This window comes from Lygodium microphyllum, chromosome 10 (assembly GCF_053477565.2).
Source record: "Lygodium microphyllum isolate KBCC chromosome 10, Lygodium_microphyllum_v1.1.10, whole genome shotgun sequence".
Taxonomy (NCBI): Eukaryota; Viridiplantae; Streptophyta; class Polypodiopsida; order Schizaeales; family Lygodiaceae; genus Lygodium; species Lygodium microphyllum.
In genome coordinates this window covers 22,345,518-22,364,038 of record NC_141144.1, presented here as the reverse complement: position 1 = coordinate 22,364,038, position 18,521 = coordinate 22,345,518, and positions in this window count along the sequence as shown.

Below are 18,521 nucleotides of genomic sequence, written 5' to 3'. Positions count from 1 at the left end.
TCGAGCATCACCCTTTAGAACTAAAGAGAAGGCCCGTACTTTGGTTGCTTCATCATCCCGGCCTGTGACTAGGAAGGCCATTTCCAAGTCATCCAAAAAGTCTAGAGCTTTCTCCCCTTTGTGCCCAAAAAAACTTGGAAATGCCATGTTGCCTTAGTAGAGTATGAAGATGAAAACGTCTAGACTTAAGTTGTATTTTATAAGCAGAAGGACGAATGGGTTCACAGATGCATTGATTTCAGCAAGACGTCTAGGCCCCAGTATGCTTTTAATAATGCCTTGGAATCTAAGTTTTGTGCTAGCTACAATATGCACAGTTTGCATAGCAAGTGGACGGATAGGTCCATACAACTCGTTCTGATTCATGAGAAACTATTATAATAGGATAAATACATGTACATTGAAGGATGCATTGTAGTCTAGCATTGGGAAGATTATAGGTTCTGGTGATACAAGAATCTCCCTTAATCTTTCAGCCCCAAAGTACATGACAAGACGCTACTGGAAGAAAATCTTCCTATTGATGCACACATTAACTCGGATGTTTTGTACAGAGTGAAAGGTGTAGAAATTCGGGCCATTATTATTATTCATGATGAGTGGAGACTACTTAAGGGAGTAGAGGGAATGCACTTTTTTTGAATTATGAAGGATTTTTCCAGAGTCTTTCTTTTTGGAACCCACCAACTTTGCTATACGGAGAATTTGCTCACCAGTGATTGTTCTTACCTTGGTGTGTCCATCCTCGGCGACACATATTTCATAAGGTGTGATGGCCACCTTTTCAACCACACCCAACCTTCGAGCTAACAACAGTTGAAGGTAGTCTTCATACTTTGCACTTCTACAAAACTCCACACCGTTCATGCATAGTTGTCCTCCTTTGATGTGGATTAGGCCAGAGAGAGAGAGGGATTTGATGATTTGGAGACGAGGACCTCTCGGAAGGGCTTTCACTTTGTTTGCAAAACACTCACCACAATTATGAGAACCTAGAAATTGATGGCAACATATTTTTTTCCCTTGTGAGATAATGGAATTTCTAAAGTGAACACCTTTTACCCGCATGCGTGCCGTCATCCGATAAGCATACTTTCTTTCTTGAGCTTCTTTAGGAGACAATTCTGGGAGTCGTGGACTTCGACCAGCTTCAAAAATAGTTGGTGAAGGCATTGAGGAAGAGCCACTTGGGGAACCTGTTGTAGAGGATGCACCACTATGTTGTATCATTCCACATAAGAAGGTAGAGAATTGTGGTTGAGAATGTCCTCAGCGGGGGCACAAAAAATGAGGGCTGAAATGATGACCGGGTTGCCTCTTACGCATCCAACCTCCAATCCTCACTAAGAGAACTAAAGAGGGGCACCACCTAGCGGGCTAGGACATCCATTTTCTCAAAGAGAATCAAGAGAACCAAGACACAAATTTACAAGAGAGAATATATGTACTAGACACCATATTGGAATATAAGAGAGAGAGATGAGAGGAGAGGGAGACAAGAGGAGAAGAGGTAGAAGAAGCTTTCCATTATGCTACATGGAATGAGAAGATGAGAGGAGAGGGAGATAATAGAAGAAGAGGTAGAGGAAGCTTGCCATTATGCTACATAATAAAAGAACTCACTCATAGCTCACCTCAAAGAGATGAGGGTATTCTAGAGTGCTCTCATGGGCTTGTCATTGTTCTTCTTCCCCCCTTTCTTCATTCTCCATGGGCTCTTTATATAGCCTCCATGAGGGATTAGATTAAGCTAATCTTCTTGATTAACATAATCCTAGATGATGTATGGCATCTTTGAAAATATGGAGCATAGTGAATGGGACAAGTCCCCACCTTGGTCATCATGTAAGAAGCCAAGGGTGGTGGTAGACAACATAGAGAAATGGAGCTAGATTACAAGAGGTGGGTGCCCAAAGCACATTATTATAATATATTTACAAGAAGGATAGAGTGGAAAGTTGGTGTGGTGAAAGAGAAAAGAAAATTGCATGTAGCCAGCACTCTGCGCCTTCGTAACTTTAAATCCGTGAAAATTTTGAAAAAAGTTTCTTCTGCAACTTTAGACCAGGTCGAAACCAATCGGGCTATGCGTGAATTTTCTTGAAATTTGCTTTTTCTTGGGAGTTATTGAGATGATAAAAAACGGCTTCTAAAAGTTGCTTTGACTTTAGTCCCCCATATGTATATAAATACATATAAGCATGTGACAAAAGGGGTCCATGCTTGTAAGCTTTTGTGCAAGATCCAAATGACACCATGATGTGGATATTGACTTGTGTGATAGGGTGAGGTGTCCTCTAATGATGGTGATAGATTCCAAATCTTAGTGATGCAGACGGAGCCCATGTGTAGTTGGAGGCTAGTCCTTTGAAAAATCTATGCATTCACTCAACTCCTAGGTGTAATCCATTTTCATCTTCACTAAGATAACCATCTTTTTGACCCTTTACATTGACATGCCTTCTAAGAACTTGTTCCCCCCATTTGCTAGAGTTATCGTAATCGAGAAGCAATGTAGCATACCTAGTGCTTGAAGAGTAAACCCAAAGTGATATTGTAAGCTCTTGATAGGGGCTTTGGCCAAAATTTTGTGGTAATAATCCGGGTTGTAAAAAACCCGGATCAATGGTACAAACTATACCTTGTGGAAGTTCAAAAGTACAACTATCCTTGATTCTTATGAGTTGTTGAAGACTGTGCTGGGGACTGACGTAGAACCACAGCCTACCCCCGACCCTAGTGTGATGATTCCTCCAAATGCAGATCTTTTACAAGCTTGGAAATGAAGGAATGCAGATGCATTGTGTGCCTTAGTTACAAGCTATTTGACAGTGTTCTGACTTTGATTCAACATACAACCAAAGCATTAAAGGCTTGGAATGTACTAAGGAGTCAATATGAAACGTGAAACCAAACAAGGATTGAAAACTTGGAGAATCAAATATCAGCAAAGAAGTTTGTTGAAGGAGAGACAGCTGAAGCATTCATCACTCAAATTAAGAATCTGTGCGACCAGATGGCTGGTACTGGGATACAAAAGACTAGCGAGGAGCTAGCTCCGAGGTGTCTTTGGATTTTTCCTCAAAAGTTTGATGGACTAGTAATTGCCCTTAATACTCAGGTGAGACCTTAAGCTTTGATTTTTGAGGAGTTTTGTGCATTATCACTGGAGGAGGAGTTGAGGCTGAAAGCCTGAGAAGGAAGCAACAATGGAGATGCCGCATTCTCTGCAAATGCAAAAGGCAAAGGTGGTTGCTCCACCAAAAATGATGGTGACAAAAAGAACAAGGGGCGGTAAGAAGAAGTTTCAAGGAGAGTGCTTCTACTGCAAGAAGAAATGACATGTAATTGTAGATTGTCATGTCAAGAAGGCAGATGAAAAGAATGGTACCCTTAAAAGTAAAGGGAAAGAGACAGTCAATACGGCTGAAGCAGAGTTGGAGTTATTCATGGTGACCATTGAGGAGGTGTGCTCCTCGGCGCAAGAAGAATGTACCACTAACTCATGGGTATTGGATAGTGGGGCCTCCCGTCACATGACCAACAAGAAAGGTCTATACAGTTCTATGCAGCCTCTACAAGAATACATCACTATGACGATTGGAAATGATGCAAAATGCCCTGCTGTGGGCATAGGTACTATTTCATTTGTTGTTGCAAATGGTGATGTCAAAAAGCTTTCAAATGTGTTGTATGTTCCCAAAATTAGGAGAAATTTGTTATCAGTTAGCTACCATAACTGATATTGGTCATGAAGTGAGGTTCAAGAAGACAAGTGCAAAAATTTTTGATAGTGATGGAAAAGTTGTTGGCAAAGAAGAAAGAAGGAACAACCTATATGAGCTAAGTGCTCTTACAGTCACCATTGGAGCGGGCACAAGTAAGCTTTGGCATGAAAGGTTTGAACACATCAGATTTGTAGTATTGAAGGAGATGCACAAGCAAGGTATGGTTGCTCACCTACCTGCAATGACTGAATTGAAGGAACCTTGTGAAGCTTGTATGATGGGCAAGCAACAGAGAGAGGCATTTCCACAAGAAAGCAAGAATAGAGCACAGGCTTCTCTAGAGTTGGTGCATGTTGACTTGTGTGGAAAGATGCCTACATAGACCTTGGGGGGATCTTCTTATTTTATGTTGATTGTCGACGACTACAGTAGGAAGATGTGGGTGTACTTCCTTCGTGATAAGGCTTAAGCTTTTGATAAGTTTAAGGAATGGCTAAAACTTATTGAGAATGAAACAGGGAAAAGTGTGAAGAAATTTAGAACAAATGGTGGTGGTGAGTTCAACTCAAAGGAGTTTGAAGACTTTTGCAAGAGCAAAGGGATTAAGTGTCAATTGACGGCGCCTCACACATCTCAGCAGAACGGTGTTGTGGAATGTAGGGATCGCACCATTGTGGAGATGGTAAGATGCATGCTAAAGGGCAAGGGATTGCCTAACCATTTTTGGGTTGAAGTTGTTAATACTGCAGTCTATATTTTAAATCGAAGCTACACAAAGGCTCTCAAGGGAAAAACACTCACAAGGCTTACACTGGTAAGAAACCATCTGTCTCACACTTCAAAATTTTTGGATGTGAATGTTATGTACATATTCCAGATGAGAAGAGAAACAAGTTACAACCAAAAAGCACAAAATGTATCTTCTTGGGTTATAGTAATGAGCAGAAGGCTTACAAATCATATGATCACGAGGCAAAGAAGATCATCGCAAGCCGTGATGTGGTGTTCAAGGAGAAGCTACATACAGTGGAGGAGAAAAAGGCAAGTTCTTCCACTTTATCATCAAGTGAAGAAGTCCACCATGAACCTGTCCCGAGAGCTGTCCCTATCCTTAAGGAGGAGGAAGCATCATCTTCAAATGAATATGGCCTTGATGATTGAGATTATGAAAGAAGTAAAGAAGCCAACTGACTTAGAAGAAGCACTTACAGATCCAGCATGGAAGTTAGCTATGCAAGCCAAGTATGACAGCATAATGAAGAATGACACTTGGGAGCTAGTGGATCAACCAATAAAGTGGAAGGTAATTGGCACCAAGTGGATTTGGAAGGTAAAGTACAAGGCTGATGGTACTTTAGAAAAGTACAAAGCTAGATTGGTTGCATAGGGTTTTTCACAAGTTGAAGGGTTTGATTTTCAAGAGTTATTTTTCCCAACTACCAGAATGACCACTATTCGCACAGTACTTGTAGTGGCCATCCACAAGCAGTTGCCAATTTACCAAATGGATGTTGTCACCGTTCTTAAATGGTGACCTCAAGGAGGAGGTGTACATGGCTCAGCCACTAGGGTTTGAGGCCCCCCATTCTGAGAACAAAATGTGTAAGCTGAAGAAGATATTATATGCGCTGAAACAAGCCCCCAGAGCATGGTACCAGTGGATAGATAAGTTTTTTAAAATCTTTAACTTCAAAAGATGTGCCTCAGATGCTAACTCGTATGCTTATAGGGATGGTGAAAAGTCTGTAATGATTGTCCTATATGTGGACGACCTTCTTATTACAGGTGACTATGAAGATATAATCAACCAAACTTGAAAGGCTTTGACATCTGAGTTTGAAATGACAAACTTGGGCTTGCTGCAATATTGTTTGGGGATTGAAGTTTGGCAAGAGCCAGAAAAGACCTTCAACTCTCAAAAGAAGTATGCATGGGAGATCTTGAAGGCATTTGGCATAACCGAGTGCAAAAAGATAGCTACACCTATGGAAGTGAATGCAAAGTTATCCATTGAGGATACATCATCATTGGCAAACATTGGGAGGTAAGGAGGATGGCAGTCTGATGTACTTATGTAACACCAGACCATATATCAGTTTTGTTATTGGTGTTTTGAGCAGGTTCTCAAACAAACCTCATGAGAGTCATTGGAAGGATGGGATGCGGATGCTCGGATACTTGAAGGGAACTCTTGACTATGGTATCACATACAGTTCCGGAACTTCTCTTGTGGGGAATTGTGACTCAGATTGGGCATGAGACAATGATTCTAGGAAGTCACTTTTTGGTTATTGTTTCTCTTTGGATTCAGGAATTTTCTCTTGGATTAGTAAGAAGCATCCAATAGTGGCATTGTCTTCTACTGAAGCAGAGTACAAAAAACAGCTTGCTTTGCTACATGTGAAGCAGTATGGTTGAGAAGGATCCTATGGCATATGGAAGTGCAGGATGAAGAACCAACTGTGCTAAGATGTGACAATCAGAGTTGCATTGCCATTGCCAAAAATCCAGTGTTTCATACACGCACCAAACATATAGATATCCACTATCACTATGTGCATGATTTGATGGAGGATGGGATAGTGGAATTGGTCTACTGTCCAACAGAGGAGAATGGAGTGGATATCTTCACCAAAGAACTTATGAAGGATCTGCTTCAAGTTCATCTTCAGAGACTCAACATTGGGCCAAGGAGATAGTTCACCTATGGGTGGACATTGAGGGGGGTGTTAGATATGCTCAATGCCCCAACCTCATAAGGTGCCACCAATGATCCATGGTGCTCAAAGTTGTAAGGCCCCCATTATGAGAAGAAGCCAAATGTGAGCCCGGACATTGGTTGAGTCCTGACTTGTATATCAAATGAGGTCTATGTGACCAGATGGCAAAAAGGTGACCATTGTGGGTCTAATATTTGGGTTAGACAGAGTAGTTAAGCTGGTAATAACTCGAGGCACATTGCATCGAGTTGCGGGGTAAGGCAATTAAAAGCGGCCCCTATTTTGGGGTCCGAGGGCCGTGGAAGCGGCCCTTGGCTAGGGGGTCCCAGCCATAGGGGGGCTAGCAACCCCCCTGGCAGAGGTCCAGGGGCAATGCCTCCAACCCAATGGTAAAGGGAATATTCCCTTTACGGTTGACTAATGGAGGCTCATATGGTAGGTCGGTCATGCCGACTTAACCGCCTTCATGGGCTATAAAAGCTAAACCCCTTCACAGCCATCGATCATCTATCTTTTACCCAGTCAAAGTTGTTCCAGCTAGCCTTAAGCTCTTAACCTATCTTCTTTCTAGATCGCCATCTAAGCTTCACAGTGAAAGCGCACGGGTGGACAGAGCCATCTCTGTATCAGTTGTTTGGAGCTAAAGAAATTTTCTAATTCTCCTCTTATCTGTTATGTACTCTCTATCTCTATCTCTTTCTTAGATTCTATTCGCTGCGCCCATGTAATTTTTACATGGAATGTTAAACCTAGTGTCAACCCTAAGGAGGGGAGTAGTGCACCACAACATACTCCCATGGTAAAGTCCCACCAGCATCTAGAGACCACAATCAAAGCCACTATCCAAACACTCAAGTGGGTCCCCAAGTGTAGACCATAGTATCACAAATACCAATCATTTGGAACTCATAGTTTCCATGCCTCACACTATAGACTTAAATGGAGAAGTTGGAACTCCTATAGTTCACAGGTGATTAGGCAGCACTAGGTTCCAAATGCCCTATTGCAAGCTAAAGACTACTATGAAGGTAACACCATGGTGTGGGTGCCTAAACTCACAAGTGGCGTGTATGATCCTCAATCTCATGCTCTAAAAACTAAGGCCCAGAAACACAAATAATAACAAGGAAAGAGAAAAACCAAAAGGAAGGGTACTCAATCCATGAGTGCTCCAATGATCCATTGACCCAAAACTCAACCAGGCATTAATGAGTGACCACTCATGAATGAGCTCCCACCTAATGAATCTATGTAATCACCACTACAAAAAACAACAATAAAGTGTCAACAAAAATCCAAAATTCTCAAACCAAGCTTACCAAACCCAATGAGAATCCCAAGGTGAAACTACCACGTGCCAACTTGTCCAATCCAACTAAAGAAAAGCCACCGATGGCAAGGCTTAAGCCATCGTAGCAACAATGATCCATTCTTGAAGTGGCTTCCAACATGACCATGGACATAAGGGATGATGTAGTAACATGCATCCGACGATTGGACTCAACTTTCACATTTTTGCTAGAAGTTATGAATGTTTAGACCTAGAGCTATTTACTTGACAAACCCACACAACAAACCATGTACATTCATTGCCATGCTCTTGGGATGAATACAAATTCATCTTCATTAAGGCCTCCACCATTGCAGAAGAGATTATTTCCAACAAAATCTTACGAGAAAAGGCCTTAAGCCAACTCTTAATCACATCCTATAAGAATAGCAAAATTTCCATGCCACCATAGGAACTTGTGGAGTTCCAACAATTAGTTGAGTTTGAGTCTACTTTCTTATGTAAGTGATATACTCTGAACTTTTCATGGGATCAAGATGGTTATCAAATCATGACCAATGTGGAGCAATGATGTGTCATCAATACTTCCGAATATAACCCTATGTATGTGGCCCCAACCTCGTTTATGGTATTATACATGACAAGAAATCAGCCATTAGACGATAATATCATGCTACATCTATACTTGGATAGAATCCTAACTGAGGAGGAACTCCATAGTGTAAGCCGAATTCACTCAAGAGACCTCTTGACCAACGTATTGATTTACATAACACAAGTGGGCATTCATCCACCACAAGATATGGGTAGTCATGCAACATGAGAATATGATCCAATGTTTTAAGATTGGCTCTTGAAAAAGTAAGGCACACCATGGATGCATTGAAGGCCCTTACATCTTTACTTCCACAATCCTAGGAAGGATTTTCATCATTTTCAAAAGGGAAAAGGGGTAAAGTGGAAGGTGGATGAAAAAAATTGAAATATAAGTTGAACCTCAAAGAAAGGATGAATGGGATTTTCTTCTTTGTTTAGTAAAAATGTTGAATGAAGTTCTTGTGTGAAAGAAGTGTCATTTAAGGAGAACTGATGGTGGGCTATCTTGTGGCGATAGGAATCCAAATGGGCTCCCATTCTTTGAGGAGAAACATAGGAAATACAACTTAGACATGCAGATGCGCACATTCAACCAAGTGAAATACCACAACATCCACAACTTGGGGGGTTGGTGATATTTGAAGAGGCAATTAGGCACATAATAGAACAATGTAATCTTGCCAAGTGCCTAGAGAAGGTGGAGCAATACATTGACCATAGCAAATGCACTAAGTTCCTGAAGATTTTTTATGCTCAGAAGAACACTAGCATAGTAATAATCAGACAAGGAGATGCCACCAAAAGGGTGGAAGTTGAACTTTGCCCAAAAATTGTGGAGAAGGCCTTGGGACTAGTGGACAAGCCAAAGAAGAGGCCCAAGAGAGATATCTACAGCATGCTTGGAATGGACAAGAAGAAAGTCTACACAAATGACAGAATCAACTTGGCGGATATCCCCAATCCCACCATCAGACTACAAGCAAAGATGATCCACACTCTCTTCTCAAGCCAAAGATACAACACCCTCATGATTAGAATATGAGTGTCATTTCTTGAGAGCCTTGTACCAAACACACCAAAAGAGGTGAACTAGAATACCTACATATAAAAAACAATTTAGGCATCAACAAAGGTTCTAGCAACAGTGCCAAACACAGTAGGGGGGAGCGCTCGTCTTCAACTACAACAATGTAGTCAAAAAGGAAAAAACCAGTGTCCAATGCATCAATTGTAGGGTATGGAGTGATAGTAGTAGCTATAATCCAAGAAGCTCTAGGGGAGGAGAAAAGAGAAAAATTAGTAGCCCATGAACCATCACCGATCTAGGAGGAGCATCATTCCCCCACTTCAGTGAGCCCTCCCACTTCGTTCAACAGAAGAATGGGGGGGGGGGAGGGGAGAATTCAACAAAGATTAGCAAATGAGAAAGCAAAACAAGCTATTAAGGAGAAGAAGCTTCGTCAAGTTAAAGAATAGTCAACAACAAATAGTAGGGCTCAGAGTCGCCGTCAAGCCAAGGAGGAAGAAGAAAGATCACACTAAAAATCCCTATGAAGAGAATCCCATCCATCATACAAAGAAAACAAAGAAGTGCAAAGGTTGGAAAAGGAATCTAGGAGACTTGAAGAAGAGTGCAGGAAGAAACAAGAGGAAAGGAAAGAAAGACTAAGACAAGAGGAGGAGCAAATAGTGTTGGCCATTAGAAGATTAGTGGAGCAACCCTTCCAAACTCAAGAATTGGCTATGATGAGCCCTATATAGGAGGAAGTACCAAGCACAAGTTTAGTGACTGAAGAGGCAAGACAAAGACCAATAGTGGGCGGAAGGCAAGGGAAAGGCCCCTCTACATGCAATCTCACCAATCATGGCCACCCCGATAATCACCCCAACGCAAGGAACCATCAAAGGGGCATTCAATGAAAGAAGTTCATGGCTTGAGTGCAGTATGTAGTGAGCAAAGTGCAAGAGCTTGAGCCTAAACCAAGTGAAGGAGCCGCCCTTATAGGAACCAAAAGGCCAACAATAGATGATGCTAAATCGTGCGAAGGGCCAAAGGTACCCTACTTGGAAGTATCAACTACTTCAGTACCCTCATCCATGCACAATGAGAAATAATATGACAAGTTGGTAAAATAACTTCAAATCCAACTTGACAAGATGACTGACGAGAAAAAGGCTACACTTGCAAAGCTAGAAAAAGGAAAGAATGCCTTTGCAACCTACACATTAGAAAAATTGAGGGTAATGACCATCATAAACAAGGAAATGGTTGTATTAAAAGAGACCTTAAAGGCAAGGCAAGGAGAAGAAAGCCTAAAAGACCTGTATGATGAGGAAAGGGACAACTCTATGTCTCTAGAGGAAATGTGTGCCTTCAACTCCAAGGAAAATAGATGCCTAGAGCTAAAAAACGAGGAGTTGAAGGGGCAAAGAGAGGAGGCAAGAAAAGAGCTACATACGGCAAAAACACAAAAAGATGAAGAGGCCACGAAGAAGTTTGTAGAGCTGCATAACCAATTTCAAGAAACTCTCTATGAGCAGGCAATATTAAGAGAACAAGAGCACTAGATCCTAGAAAAAGAATAAATGAATGTATTATGACCAGAGCAAGAGCAGGTAATCGCCACTCTAGCCTAATACTAGAATAAAGGTTTGAAGCAAATGACTGAGGAAGCAGAAGAATGGGCAAGCAAGAATGAGGACATAATCAAAGAATTAGCTTACCAAATGGCCCATATAGAGTGAATACCTCATGGTAGAAAGCAAAGCTGCAGCAGTAAGCGATGAGAATACTAGAGCAACAAGGAGCCTTAAAACATAGTACTAAGTGTAACCCAGTCAAGAGAAGAAGTGCCCCTTAAGGACAACAAAAGGAAATTGGAGCTGGTGATCCGAGAAAATCACAAAAAAATATTTGTCTAACATTTTGTTGATTTTTTGTACATTTGGAGCTTTGAAATAAAGAAGAGGGTGGGAACAACCTCTTGGAAAATCCAAGACATCACTGGATGAAAATATTTCATGGACCGGTTTACCAAGGGGGGGTGAAGAGTAAAGATCAATGGAGGAAGGTGAAGGAAATATGTATAATGTGAAAAGGAAAGATATGAAATGGATTTGGAGCCATCCAAAGGGCATGTGAGGCTCATAATGTCATGACTTTGGAGCCTTATGACAATTCAACCAAATGGGACCCTTCTTGGAAGCATTAGTGGAAGAAAAATCAGGCACATGATTTTGCAAGATTTTTTAAAAATACTTCCACTCGGATCCAAAAAAACTTTTAAACATGAAAGTTGTAGCCCGTGAGCTGAAGTTTGGGCTGGTATTTTTTTATAATTTTTTGGAGCTACGAGTTGGGAGATATGGCCAAAATGATGGATGCCAACTTTTTCCAACTGCAGTGGAGACCACCTCCCAATTTAATACACATCCATACTTTCTTCCCCACACTTACATCATTCATTTGACCCCAATCCTTTCCCCTCTCTTATCCTCTCTCTCAAGCTAATAAACCATTAGAATTCCCCTCCTAAATCACCCTCAAATCATCATTAGTTGTAGTAGTAATGTATGAACTCTCATTACTCTCTCTCTATTATTGCTAGATATGATCTTATTTTATGAAGATTCTCTATATTTTTTTATAGGAGAGCTCTTGGACTCAAGCTATGGGGGGAAGAATGGAGACAAATCACCTATGATGGAGCTTGATTAAGTACAAATTGGTCAACAAAACATCTAGATGGAGCTTCCATATTGGTGGAACCGCTTTAATGCAGCTTTGGTGGTGTTAATTCCTATTACATCTTAACCTCCTCCCTAAACACCCTCAAGGCCTATATAAAGAGGCCTTCTCCTTTGTAATTTGTAAGGAGAGAGAGAGCAAAGAGGCCTCCTTCAGCCCTATTGAGCCTTCCCCATTCACCTTCATGAGCTTATGGAATTCCTTCTCTTACTATAGCTTATGTGTGCTCTACAATGTAATAAGCCCAGGATATTGGTGTCCATATTGTGTATATTGGTTATGTCATGAGGTTTCTCCATCTCTTAAGTTTATTGATTCATCTATTTTTTCGTAGTTCTCTCATTCTCACTCACTCTCTCTCTCTTCCTCTCTTAGTTTTCATCTCTTCTCCCTTACAATCTCCTCTCCCTCTTGCATAGCGTCCTAGTCCGCTCTTCCATGACTAGGTGGTGCCCTTATCTCATTCACTTTGTGGCAGAAGGGAGTTTGGCATAGTATAGAGGCTGCCATACCGAATTTCCTTCGTCATAAATTGGTGCCCCCGCTGAGGACATTCTCATCCATGCGGAACGATACAACACATGGTGGTGCATCCTCTACAACAAGTACTCCAAGTGGCTCTTCTCCAACGCCTTCACCAACTCTTTTTGAAGCTGATCGAAGTACACGACTCCCACAATGGTCTCCCAAGGAAGCCCAAGAAAGAAAGTATGCCTATCGGATGACGGCACGCATGCGGGTAAAAGGTGTTCACTTTAGAAATTCCATCATCTCACAAGGGAAAAAAATATGTTGCCATCAATTGCTAGGTTCTCATAATTGTGGTGAGTGTTTTGCAAACAAAGTGAAAGCCCTTCCGAGAGGTCCTCGTCTCCAAATCATCAAATCCCTCTCTCTCTCTGGCCTAATCCACATCAAAGGAGGACAACTATGCATGAACAGTGTGGAGTTTTGTAGAAGTGCAAAGTATGGAGACTACCTTCAACTGTTGTTAGCTCGAAGGTTGGGTTTGGTTGAAAAGGTGGCCATCACACCTTATGAAATATATGTTGCCGAGGATGGATACACCAAGGCAAGAACAATCACTGGTGAGCAAATTCTCCGTATAGCAAAGTTGGTGGGTTCCAAAAAAGAAACACTCTGGAAAAATCCTTCATAAGTCAAGAAAGTGCATTCCCTCTACTCCCTTAAGTAGTCTCCACTCATCATGAATAATAATAATGGCCCGAATTTCTAAATAATAATAATGGCCCGAATTTCTACACCTTCCACTCTGTACAAAACATTCAAGTTAATGTATGCATCAGTAGGAAGATTTTCTTCTAGCAGCGTCTTGTCATGTACTTTGGGGCTGAAAGATTAAGGGAGATTCTTGTATCACCAGAACCTATAATCTTCCCAATGCTAGACTACAATGCATCCTTCAATGTACATGTCTTTATCCTATTATAATAATTTCTCATGAATCAGAACGAGTTGTATGGACCTATCCGTCCACTTGCTATGCAAACTGTGCATATTGTAGCTAGCACAAAGCTTAGATTCCAAGGCATTATTAGAAGCATATTGGGGCCTTGACGTCTTGCTGAAATCAATGCATCTGTAAACCCATTCATCCTTCCCCTCATAAAATACAACTTAAGTCTAGACGTGTTCATCTTTGTACTCTACTAAGGCAACATGGCATTTCCAAGCTTCTTTGGGCGCAATGGAGAAAATGCATTGGATTTTTTGGACAACCTTGAGATGGCCTTCCTTGTCTCTGGGAGGGATGATGAAGCATTAAAGTTGAGGGCTTTTCCTTTGGTGCTCAAGGAAGAAGCTAGAATGTGGTTCCAAACTCTAAATCCGGCCCAAAGAGCTGAATGGGAAGGATTGAAGGCAGCTTTCTTGCAGAGATTTCAACAAACTAACTCAGCTGAAGAATTATGGCAAAGGCTTTTGGCCCTCCATCAAAGTGATCCTTATGGTTATGCAACTTATGAGGAAGGGTTTTTGAAGCTTTGGGGGCAGTGGTCAGACTCACTGAACCCTGGAGAGAGAGCTCCAAACTGCCTTCAAAAGGATCGATTTATTTCAGGTTTGTATCCCTTGCTCAGGGAGAAGGTAAAGGCAAAATTTCCAAACACTTTTGAAGATGCTTTGAGAATCACTAGGGAAAATAATCGAAAGATTCTGTACCAAGTCCAAGCTAGCCAAGCAGGTTTGGGAAACAACATCACAACTATGGAGGCCTCTCAAGTTTCCCCAAATGTATCTAATGTACCAGGCCTTGTTAGAGGTCAAGAAGACATGATCCAACAAATAAACAATCTTACTAATCAACTAGAGGGTTTGAGAGTGAATCTTGTGCAAGGTGCAAGAAGACCTATCGAGAGGAATGGTGGGAATCGACCACAAATGCGGCGACAAGCAAGGGAGATGTTGTGTTACAATTGTGGAGAAAATGGACATGGCATGTACAATTGTCCTCACCCTAGAAGATATGATCACCCTACCAGAGGTCCTCGACAACAAGTAAGCCCTCCTCGTGCTAGGACTCAAGAGCAAGAGCAATCACGACCTGCAATTTTACAACCACCTTATGTTCAAGCTGAAACCCCTATTGTTCAACCAAATGTTAATGTCATAAAAATAGAGGAGGTGGTCAGGGATAGAAGGCTCCAAGAAGAAATAGCAAGAGGTAAGATGAAGGTAGATGTAGTAGAGACCATGCCTATCAAGCGGGTACGTGTCCAGACTGAGGCAAGCAAGGAAGCAACCAATGAGGCAAGTACATCACGGGCACTTGGAGATGAAGGGAAGAAGAGAAAGACTCGAACTAGGTCTAAAATTGATATCTCTGACTTCCCTTTGGGTTCTCGGACACAACCTTATGATCTGGTAGCAGACGTGAGCTCTCAAGGGCCAAAAATTACTTGGCCACAACTACTTCATGCCTCTCCAAAGCTACGACGACAATGGTCAAAAATGGTAAGCACAAGGGCAAGGCAAGGTAAAATGGTTAGTGCAATCAAGGCATATGGACTCAAAGATATAGTGCCTATAGTGGAGGCTCAAATTAAAGGTCAACGGATTCGAAAAACATACATCGATAGTGGAGCAGAGGTTTGTGTCATGACAGAAAAACTTATGCATCAATTAGGTTTAGAAGTAATGGAATCCTCAACCTTCAGGGCAAAGATGGCCAACAATGATGCGGTCACATCTGTGGGTGTAGTGAAAGCTTTGAGAGTTTTTGTTTTTGGAATCACTGCAGCAGTGGATGTTTATGTGATGCCAGTAAAGGGGGAAGGATATCCCCTCATCCTAGGGAGACCTTGGCTTATGGGCATCGGAGCTAGGCAAGATTGGGCAACAGGAGATCTGGAGTTGAGGCCACGTAAGGTGGGTGGCCACGATCAAAAGGTGGTTTACAACTTGAAGAGTGGGCGTCAAGAGAACCTTGAACTAGAAACGTCTGCCGATGAGTGGAGCTCAAGTGGATGTTCCTCATCAGTAGAAGAGGAAGAGAGTTCAAGTGGAGAGAGTGATAGCACTCTCGAAGTTATGGGCGTCACCTTAAAAGAACCTACCTTATCAGAAGACAACCCAAGAATCCAAGGAGAAGATGTGTGGGATGCTAGCCTAGAGAAGATGATATCCAAGGATATAAAGGATGAAGAAAGGGAGGGTTATGTGAATGTTCACGGGCTGTTTGAAGAGTTACAGAAGCTTCGGAAAGCAGGTTTGATTTTTCCTGTGCAACACACAGAATGGTGCTTGCCAGTTGTGATTAGAAAGAAGAAAAATAATCAAATTCGATTATGTGTAGACTTTAGAGAGCTGAATAAGCAGATGGTTAAGGACTACTACCCGTTGCCATTTATTGACCAGATTTTGGATTAATTAGCGGGTAGGGAGATATATTCGTTTATGGATTGCTTTGCAGGATATAACCAGATGGCAATTGTAGAAGAGGACAAGTTAAAAACAACTTTTATTACTGTATTTGGTACTTTGGCGTACCATGTGATGGCCTTTGGTTTATGCAATGCGCCTGGTTCGTGGCAACGAACAGTAGATAAGACATTCGATGACATATCCCCTGAAGAGTTGAAGGTGTTTATTGATGACTTAGGGGCCGCTACCATGAGAGAAATGCAGTTAATCATTTTAAGAAAATGTTTTGAGCGCTGTAGACAATTTTGCATCGCCCTAAATCCACGGAAGTGTGTTTTTGGAGTACCTTATGGGCTATTGTTGGGTCATGTGGTTAGTTCGGTAGGAATTGCGACAGACCCCGAGAAGGTCAAAGTTATAGTTGCCATGGGTCCACCACGCACTCCGAAAGAAGTTCATAGCTTTCTGTCTTCGGTTGGTTATTACCGTAGATTCATAAATGCCTTGGCACAAAGAACGTTGCCGCTTACAAATTTATTGTCCTTTAGCTGTTTGTTTGTATGGGGTGACCCTTGTAGGGTAGCATTCGAGGATGTGAAACAAGAGCTAACAAGAGCTCCCATTTTAAAAGCACCTAAAAGAGGTGAGGTGTTCTATATATTCTCAGCAGCCACCACCATGTATAGTATCAGCTCTGCTGTTTAGCCCAAATTTGGGAAGAGAAGTGGTACCACCCGATTGCTTTTGCTAGCCGGAAGCTGGGGATATCCGAAATCAATTATACCTACATGGAGAAGTTGTGTCTAGCGATGGTCTTTGGGACCAAGAAATTCAGGCATTATATTCTCTATGAGAAAGCCGTGCTTTATACGAAGGCGGAGGGACTTCGATTATTGATGAATAAGCTACAGCCGCCTGATCGTCTAGCGAAGTAGTTAATCACTTTGTAGGAATTTGATTATGAAATCAGGAGTAAGCCACCAAGGTTGCAAGGCATCGTGGAATGTCTTGTGGACTTTGGGGAGCCGAAAGAATCTTTGGTGGCTGAAGGTAGTGACATGGAGTTGTTATTTAAAATAGATACGGCATCTGTTCCCTCTTGGTATGCTGCAATAACACATTATTTATCAACGGGAGAGGCGGGATCCGAATTATCTAAAGCTGAGAGAAGGAAAATTAGGCAGCAAGCGTTAAAGTTTGCCTTGATCGCAGGTACATTATATCGGCAAGGGGTTGATGACATCTATTGCCGATATGTGATGCCTGACGAGGTGCCATTCATTTTGGAAGAGTGCCATGATTCTACTTGCGGCGGCCGTTTTGCTGGACGGCTTATATCACAAAAGGCTTTAAGAGCAGGTTATTGGTGGCCTGCCATCTTCCAGGATGCGTTTGCGTATGTTAAGAGATGCGATATTTGTCAACGACATTGCCAAGAAACCCTAACATCCTGAAAGATGAATATAAATACGAAGGTGTGTAAAAAGGGGTTCTAACCCCTATCAAAGAAAAGAAAAGGAATGAAAATGTATAGGCAGTTGATCATCGCCTTGCGAGGGCTTGGTAGGTTCTATGGTGCCGAGACAGGTCTTGAGGCCGATGCCCTGTTCTCCTTGGGTCACTACGCTCAGCTCCCTCCTTTTTACATGCCCAAGTATGTTAATAAAATAAAAACCCTAAAAGAAGAAATGTACTGATGACAGAAAATACTCCTTGATCAGGCTATAGGAGTCCTCGCCTTGTAGGAGCTCCTAGTTGTGTTGTCTTTCGTTGGTAAGTAGTTCAGACTACCACTTAGGGCAACCTCTTTGATAGGTTTTTTTAGTTTGGTTGTGTTGGAGCAGTTGGTTAGTGACTCACTTCGGATATTCTATTAGATGATGCTAGGCCTACTCCTTGTGGATGTCATGCCTTAGGTCTGTCCAGGGGTAGGGGGAGCATTGTGCTGAGTTTTATTGCATATTTGTTTTGTATCAACTTGATGCTTCTTTGGTTGTTTATGTGCAGATATGTTCATGGATTCGACGGGCTGAGTCGCCCTATCCCATGGTCGCCAATGAGAGTGGAATTTTGGTGCCAAGAGTTGCTTAAAAATAGCTAAAAATTATGAATATCAAGGGAAAAATATCCAATGTCAAAGGCGGCGGCTCGACCTAGGACGATTTTAAGCGTCAAAGTGCTCTAAGGACGCCCGGGCAACACTTGCAGATTTTTAGTAATTTTTTTCATGCGCCTGTGGCGGTCAGTGGAGCTGTTACTCAGTGCGGGATGCCGAGACGAGCTCACAGAAATTTTTAGATCTGGATTCGAACACTGTGTGCGAGAGAGGCGGGAAAAGGGCCAAAAGGCCGGTCAAAATTGGGGAGGTGCCCAAAAAGAGAAGTGAAGGGGTGCCTTTGGGGAGGGGCACCCCCTCCCTTAAAAAAAACGAGATTGAGGGGGGGCGGCGTGCTGCAGGCACCGCGGAAAAAACGGCGCCTCCCCCCCCCTCCCCCCGCCCCCAAAATGGAGATGATGGCTGAAGAGCAAGCCATTAAGGCAAGCACAGCAGGCAA